Source organism: Cupressus sempervirens, chromosome 8, assembly GCF_028749045.1.
Source record: "Cupressus sempervirens isolate cs-2001-9-10 chromosome 8, ASM2874904v1, whole genome shotgun sequence".
In the NCBI taxonomy this organism is placed as follows: domain Eukaryota; kingdom Viridiplantae; phylum Streptophyta; class Pinopsida; order Cupressales; family Cupressaceae; genus Cupressus; species Cupressus sempervirens.
The window spans coordinates 295843538-295852495 of record NC_143125.1 but is presented as its reverse complement, the minus strand read 5'-3'; the positions used below and the strand labels follow the sequence as shown (position 1 = coordinate 295852495).

At 31.4% G+C, this 8958-nt stretch overlaps 1 pseudogene; it reads left to right on the top strand.

The window, feature by feature from the left end:
• The first annotated feature begins 6795 nt into the window (after positions 1-6795).
• LOC149542590 (pentatricopeptide repeat-containing protein At3g12770 pseudogene) lies at positions 6796-8491 on the top strand (annotated as a pseudogene).
• Positions 8492-8958: the final 467 nt, after the last annotated feature.

Here is an 8958-nt window from a genome sequence, read left to right as displayed (position 1 = left end):
AATCTTTATGAAGGGCTAAGACAGCCATCAAAACCTTGTGGAAGTACCGACTGACTATCTCTCATGAGTGCCCAAAGTTATGGGCAATCTTACGGTTCCTTAGATTGTGCCCAAGGGTGTGGAGGAACATCACTAGTTGTTCCTCTAACTTCAAGTGGATCGTATCTCTCAAGCTTCCTTTCAGCCTCAGAATACGAGCTAGAGAAAAGAAGGCTGCCCTACTCATCCGAATCTGATCATGGCAATCCACCTCATTCGAATGAATAATGTCTCTACATAAGGAATTTCCTTTTCTTATTCATTTACCCATTTGAATGCCTTCTTGGGCTACCAGTACTTTGGCTATGCCAACAAAAGCAAAAAGAATTGTGAGAATGCAGGTGTATGTGGTCTTCCTAACTATGCTTCCTTGGACCTCTATACTCTCCATAGGATCCATCAGTGACCTGAAAGGTGGACAATTTAAACACTATCAGTTATGAGATATCAACTATCACCTATCAAGATACAACATGATTATTTGCTAGCCTCATTGCATTAAGAAGTCAATTATTTATTCAAATACAACAAGGAGTACCAACTATCGAGGATCATAAGCCCATAAAGAACAAATTACAATGTGTCATTATATTCCATGTAATCTATCTATACCAATGAAAGCATAATATTGATTCCATTTGCCTATATGTATACACACATGTATGTATATATGTATGTGCACACACATGTATGTATGCATGTACGTACACACACACACACACATGTATGCATGTATGTTCGTACACACACATGAATGTATGTATGCATGTATGTACGTACACACACACATGTATGCATGTATGTATGTAGACACACACATGTATGTATGTGTGTACGTACGTACACACACATGTATGTATGCATGTACACACATGTATAAATGTATAGATACATGTAACACATGTACAAACTATAACCTGAATTTGGGCTTTTATGAATGTGTTTTGATAAATCGTCGGGTCCGCTGAAATTGAGGCTCGTCTTTTAGAAGATGAAAAGTAGCATCATTAGCAATGGGAATAGAGTTTCTTTTTGCATTGATCTATACATAGTTTGAAATCATGGCTTTTATCTATACATAGTTTATGACCTCATAAGTATGTTGAATGATTTTGCATGGATCAATACATACTTGATATATCCATAGTTTAGTTGTTCATTTCATTGGCATTATTCACTTTGATTAATGGTATTGCATTGATCTCTCACACCACTATACTGGAACTCATTGGACTATTTTGCTAAACAGATTTGAACCATGATAAACTATGTATAGGTCAACTATGTATATATAAAAGCATGATTGCCATGTTTTGCTATTCTGATTGGCACTATAATATATACATGTAATCACATGATCACATACTGGAATTCATTATTGAGCACATATTGAGCACATATTGATTATGTATAGATAAAAGCCATGATTTCCATTGATCTATACATAGTTGATCCATACATAGTTTATGATTTGGCTCTATTTAATAGTATTGCATTCATCTCTCACAACAGTATACTAGAACTCATTACTGGCAAGAAACTATTACAAAGTTTAGTTGTTCATTTCACTGGTATTGATCTCTAACAACACTATACTGAAAGTCATTAGTGAGCATATATTGACTATTTTGTCAAATAGATTCTAAACAAACTGTTACAGCATATATTGGACTGTTTTGCTAGACAGATTTGAACCATGATAAACTACGTATAGGTCAACTATGTATAGATAAAAGCCATGATTGCCATGTTTTGCTTGATTGGCACTATGATATATACAAGTAATCACATGAGCACATATTGAGCTCATATTGAAATTCATTATTAAGCACATATTGAGCACATATTGATTATGTATAGATAAAAGCCATGATTGCCATTGATCTATACATAGTTGATCCATACATAGTTTATGGCTTGACTCTATTTAATGGTATTGCATTCATCTCTCACAGCAGTATACTAGAACTCATTACTAGCAAGAAACAGTTAGAAAGTTTAGTTATTCATTTCACTGGTATTGATCTCTCACAACACTATACTGAAATTTATTAGTGAGCACAAGTTTATGACTTGGCTCTATTTAATGGTATTTCATTCATCTCTCACAACAACATACTAGAACTCATTACTGGCAAGAAATTGTGAAAAAGTTTGGTTGTTCATTTCACTGGTATTGATCTCTCACAGCACTATAGTGAAATTTATTAGTGAGCACATATTGACTATTTTGCTAAACAGATTTAAAACAAACAGCCAGAAACTGTTACAAAGTTTAATTTTTCATTTCATTGGTATTGATCTCTCACAACACTATACTCGAATTTATTAGTGAGCACATATTGACTATTTTAAAAACAGATTTGAAACAAACAGTTACCACATATATTGACTAAATTGCTAGGCAGATAGTAGATAGAAATAGAACCATGATAAACTATGTATAGGTCAGCTATGTATAGATAAAAGCTATTGATATACTTGTAAATTTCATTGCTGAGTACAAAAAATTAAAACTTTAACTATGATATATACAAGTAATCAGAGTTAAACATACTGGGACTCATTCCTGAGCATATATTTTAACTAGTTTTCTAAGCAGACCTGCAACACACAGTTACATTTGAATGAACCAATTTTTTTTTAAAAAATCCAGTATGCAAAGGTGGGTGTGAGAAGAGAACCGTTTACTACCACCGCTGTTCAAAGTGGAGAAGAGAAATTGCAGAAAATGCCACGGCCATAGAAAACCATGGCCACAGAAAGCCCACAAACCTAGCAAATGGCAGCAAACTAGAAACCCTCGCAAACCACAGCCACAGAAAACCCATAAGCCCAAAAAATGCAGCAAACTAGAAACCCTCACCTTCGCACAACAGAGCACGAAAACAATACAATCGTCGTCTTCCAAAAAACCCAATTTGTTCTTCCAAAAACCTAAGGCGGATTCGGTGGACCCGACGATTTATTCAAACGCATTCATAAAAACCCAAAACCTGGTTTTCATTTCAACTTCCACCTATTTCCTGGAAGAAATTTCTTTCAATTTTTGAGCGAAATTGGTAGATGAAACTCGAAACCGGGTTATGCATTTGATGAACCAAACGCCACCGTTTTCTTCCATAACCCAGTTTTGGCGCTAAAAACCCTATTCTGCGCCCGGTATTCCTGTAACCAAACGGGGCCTAAGGTTATTGTTCGTTTATAATTGGATGATATGAATTAGATTTTAGGTATGGAAGTGAGAGTTGTTTTTTAATTAGAAGAAATTGAAATGTATGAGTGGAAATTAATTATTATTTGTTGAGATAGAGTTAATTGGAACAAACCTTCTAAATGAGCATATATATCCATTATAGAAAATTTAAATTGTAATTTAAAAAAAAAAAATGTGTTAGTTCTAATTTATTTTTAATTAAAATTTTAATAAAAAAATGTTATATAAATAAATTGTTTATTTATTTTTATTATGAAGTAAACAATTTAACTTGTTCATATATTTTAATATGTAATTTTATATGTATTCTATATATTGTTTAAAAAATAATAATTGATTGATTTTTATCAATTTTATTGTTCAAATATTTTTACTACTGTTATTTCATCATTATTATTCTAAATCAAAATAGTTTTTTCATTTAAATAATGTTATTTACAAGTTGCATGGAGCTAATACATGATGAGGATTCACAACATGTTGAACAAGTGCCACATAGTGGCATGTATTTCGCTTATTGTTATTAATCCTATTTGTAAGTATTCAATACAAATTGTAATTTTTAAAATAAATTTGTAATAAATTTAATTTAATCCAATTCAAATATTAGAAAATCAAAAAATAATTATTGTGAAAAATAGAAATAACATTTATATAATTAATAAGTTCTCTAAGCATAATTAAAAATGAATAAATAAAATAGAATAAAAACTCATTATAATTGGTAGTTGTAAATAAATTTTAGTTTGATGCTTATACATCTTGTAAATACATTCTAATATATATAATTTCATTTATATATATTTTTTGATAAAATAATCTTTACAAAGTGAAAAAAATTGACAATGTTATTATTATATTTATTAAGATTTATTTGATTTTTTATAAATTTGATTAACCAAAGCTTATGCACATAAAAATTAAAACTAATACAACTATTACCATATAATTCTTATTGTACTTATTGTAGGCTAGTACTATTGCATTCACTTTGCACAACTATTCAATTAGTTTGAAATCTATCCACCAATCACATATAATAATTTTTGAATAATTAAAATATTTCTATAGTTTTTAATTCATTTATAAATTTTATATTTCATACAAATTATATGATTGACTGAAATCATTTTGTGTTATAGGAGCCCTTTTTTTGGAGGTTCTCATAATGCAATATTTTTGGATAGAATCAAGGTATGCATAAATTTTAATTTCTCTTTGCATAATGAAAATTTACACAAAATCAAATCCCACTATAATGAAATCTTAATAAATGTAATAGCATGACCAATTTTAATTTACCTTCTAAAGATTATTTTTTAATTAAAAAATATATATAAGTGAAATAGGACAGGAGAAATTGTAGTTACACAAGGTATTTTTTATATACGAGAATGTTCTCACAAGATGTATGAAAGTAAAATGTGTCAAAGTAAAAATCTATTTACAACTACCAATGAGATAATGAGAGTATAATAATTTTTACACTATTCTATTTATTCATTTATATTTATACTTTGAGAACTTATTAATTATAATTCTTTTTTCACTTTCCTTAATAATTTTTTTTTCAGTTTTCTAATATTTGAATTAGATTGGATTAAATTAATTAATTTTATTTTTTTTAAACTATAATTTATATTAGATACTTACAATTACAATTAATAACAATAAGGCAAGTACATGCCACTATGTGGCACTTGTTTTACCTTCAATCTAACTGAAAATATTGCATCATGGAGAACTACCAAAAAAAGGGCTCCTATAACACAAAATGAGTTGATTCAATCATATAATTTGTATGAAATATTAAATTTATAAAAGAATATATTTTTAAAAAAATATATTTTAATTATTCAAAAATATTACTTGTGATTGGTGATATATTTCAAACTAATTCCATAATTGTGCAAACTGAATGCAATAGTACTAGCCTACAACAAGTACAATAAAGTAGGTGTTTAGGGATCACTAAAAGTGTCCCCCTAATGCATTTTCAGAAAAGGATGTCTTTAAATTTTATAAAGTAAGTGAACGTAATCTAATGTTATAGAATTATCTAAAAATCGCACAATATGACATGCTCATATAATTCTAGGGCTCCTCACATAATGTCATTAGCTATCAATTAAGTATGATAAAAAAATGTGTAGATTTAAAGATTTAGAGATATTAACTATAAAAAATCTATTAATTACAAATGTGTAACAAATAAAAAACAATTAAAAATATATATTGTACTTTTCATATTTATAATTAATTAAAATTTGAAAATAATTATTTTATAAACTATTTCTCATATTTATAATTAATTAAAATATTCAAAATTTTCATTTTATTTAACTTTTTATTTTAACTTTTTAATTTATTCACATTTTATTAATCATAATACAATATTTTTGATACATAAGTATTCAAACATAAATATTAAAAAATATTAGCATACTTTTCACTTTCTATTAATTTCCTAACTAATTTTATCTTCCAAATAAAAAACTTCAAATACAAATTTTAATTCTATAATCTATTGTATATTTAATATACATATTTCTTTTTCTCATATCTATCCAATTTATTTTTTCAATCACTAACTGATAAGAGAAGGTAAGCCTTTGAAAGACAAGCATCTCCACAACTTGCAATGTTGAGATTATGCATTCTTTGTTTTCTTATTATTATTTAATTATTGTTACTTGGTCATAAAGTATTTCAATTTTTTTGAACTTATTAATCCCATGGTTATGTGTGAAATACATCCCATTTTAATCATTGGAATGGTCATTTTATCTTTAATTTTTTGTGAGTTTCTGAATCTTCATGTCTCCGGCTTGTTCCCAGCGCTGTCCAACACTTGAAATTTTCAAAATTTGACTTCTGAGCCCCAAATTATAGCAGGTTAATGGAGATACTCAAATTACGCATTTTCAAGTTTATCATTAACCATTAACCTCTCAAACAAGTTAATGATAACTTTCAAATTGCGTATTTTGGAGTAGGTTAATTAACCTCTCCAAAAACGCATTTTTCTTAACCTCTCAAGCAGGTTAATGATAACTTTCCAATTATGCATTTTAGAGTAGGTTAATTAACCTCTCCAAAAATGTGTATTTCTTAACCTCTTCGAAACGTTATTAAACTGTTTGAAATTCCAAATCAAATGGTTTGAAATATAAAAAAGAAAGGGGTGAGAAAGTTATCTTGGCTGAGCACAACATCAAAGGTGATGTATTATCAAAGAGAAAGAACATCTAATTTGCCACCTTTTCATGATGGTAACGCCTGCACATTGGGATGCAATTCTCAACAGATAACCATATGAGGCCACGACAAGTATATATGGTTCTATGCTCCTTGCCCAAAATGTGCAGCAGTGACAACATCCCTTGCGACAATTTAATGGAACCGTACAGACCATTCTTCGTAATGTTTATATGCAAAGAGAGACATACCTAGTTGGAGAGAAATCTGATCATTACGAGAAACCAGACAAGCAAATGATAGAGGCATTTCGAGGGTGACTCTTTCTCATACCATTTCCTCATCGTAACCTTTACGGCAATAAAAATTCTGCGGTTAGCATGCATCATAAATTTCACACCTTGATTTCCACAGGCATTGAAGAAAGAATGCAGTCGTGTACTGAACTGAAGTTGGTGAGGCATTTGCACGCTCACATTCTCATCTCTGGACTTCGTAAAAATACTCGTTTGGCCGCCCAACTTATAATTATGTATACGAAACTAAGGAGTTTAGCTGATGCACGCCTGATTTTTGATCAAATTTATGATCCGCCCCTTTCCATGTGGAATATATTAATCAAAGAGAACTCGAGCAAGGAAGCCCTTGTACTCTATAATCAAATGCGGCAAGCAGGCATACATCTAGACCATTTTACATTTTCGATTGTGCTCAAGGCATGTGGGAAGCTGTTAGCTCTGCAAACGGGTAAAGCCATCCATCATCACATATTGAGATGTGGTTTGGAATCTAATGTTTTTGTAGGAAATGCCCTCATAGATACGCATGCTGAATGTGGATGTGTTGAGGATGCTCGTGAAGTGTTTAATGAAATGATTGATAGATACAGAGGCGTCATTTTCGGACTGCAATGATTTCTTCTTTTGCTCGGACTGAGCATGCTGAAGAGGCCCTCACACTTTTCCATCAAATGCAACTTCAAAATGTTATACCCGACTCTGTTACAATGGTTTTTTCTTCATTTTCTTATGGTACTTTGGGTGCCCTAGAGCAGGGCAAATTGATTCATTGTTAGATTAATATGAAATAATTAGATTCTGATATATTCATAACAACCACACTGGTAGATATCTATCCCAAATGCGGTGATGTGGCTATTGCAAACCAGCTATTTGAGGAATTGTCAAGAAAGGATGTGGTGACATGGAATGCAATGCTTGCTAGGTATGCTAAAAATGGACAAGCCAATGAAGCTATAATGCTCTTTAATCAAATGCAACTGTCAAATGTAATGCCCAATTTAATATCAACAGTGAATTTGCTCTCTGCCTGTGCCCATCTAGGAGCTGTCCAACAAGGCATGGGTGTTCACACTTGCATCATTAAAAGGGGGTTTGAATCAAGTCTTGTTGTAGGAACTACTCTCATTGACATGTATGCCAAATGCCGAAGTATAGATATAGCAAGGCTTCTTAGAAACGTTGTTTCATGGAGCGCAATGATTGCAGGATATGTTCAGAACAGGCTTGCTAGTGATGCCTTGGTACTTTTTGAGAAAATGCAGCTAGAAGATATGAAACCCAACTCATTTACCATGGGTATGAAATGCACAGGCATGGTGTGGATGCCTTGACACTGTTTTACCAAATGTAATGTACATTAATAAAGCCTGACCATATAACCTTTCTTGGAGTTCTTCATGCTTGCTACAATAAGGGCCTTGTAGCAGAAGGCCATTACTACTTCCAATTGATGAGTAGGGGTCATGGTATCATAGCAAGAGAAGAGCATTATGCTTGCATGGTTGATCTCCTTGGACATGCTGGACAGTTAATTGAGGCCGAAGATTTTATCAAATCCATGCCATTTAAACTTGGTATTATGGTCTGGCAAACACTGCTTGGTGGTTGCAAGACCTATTCTAACGTCCAACTAGGAGAGCTTGTGGCAGAACACCTTTTTCAGTTAGAGCCTGACAAAGCTGGACACTATGTATTGCTATCAAACATCTGTGCAGTGGTTAACAGGTGTAAATGATAATGGCTCATCAAAATCAGTCCCAAAGGATTGAGAATTCTATAACCTATATCAATGGGAAGACAAGGTTGTAGTATCACTATCTAGACTATAGTCAGTGCATGAGAAATTGATATTGTGAATGATTGTTTCTTTATCAAACTTGGAGATGATCATGAGGAAGAGTCTGTATCAAATAACTCAACAAATCAATGATTCGACCATCTGAAGACATGTTCCCAGTCATAAATTTTAGTTAATGATCTTTGTCATTTAAGGTTAATTTTGCAGAGGTTAATTAACCTCACCCAAATCACGTATTTGGGGGGTAGTTACTAACCACAGAATGATGGTTATTAACCTTTGTGTCTATATAAGGGCTCTTTTGGGCTTTGTAAAGGGGACTTTTTGGTTTTAAAATAAGGGAACACTATGTTGAAATTTTGATCAAGAGATAAATTTTGGAAAGTATGTACAGTTTTTATCTC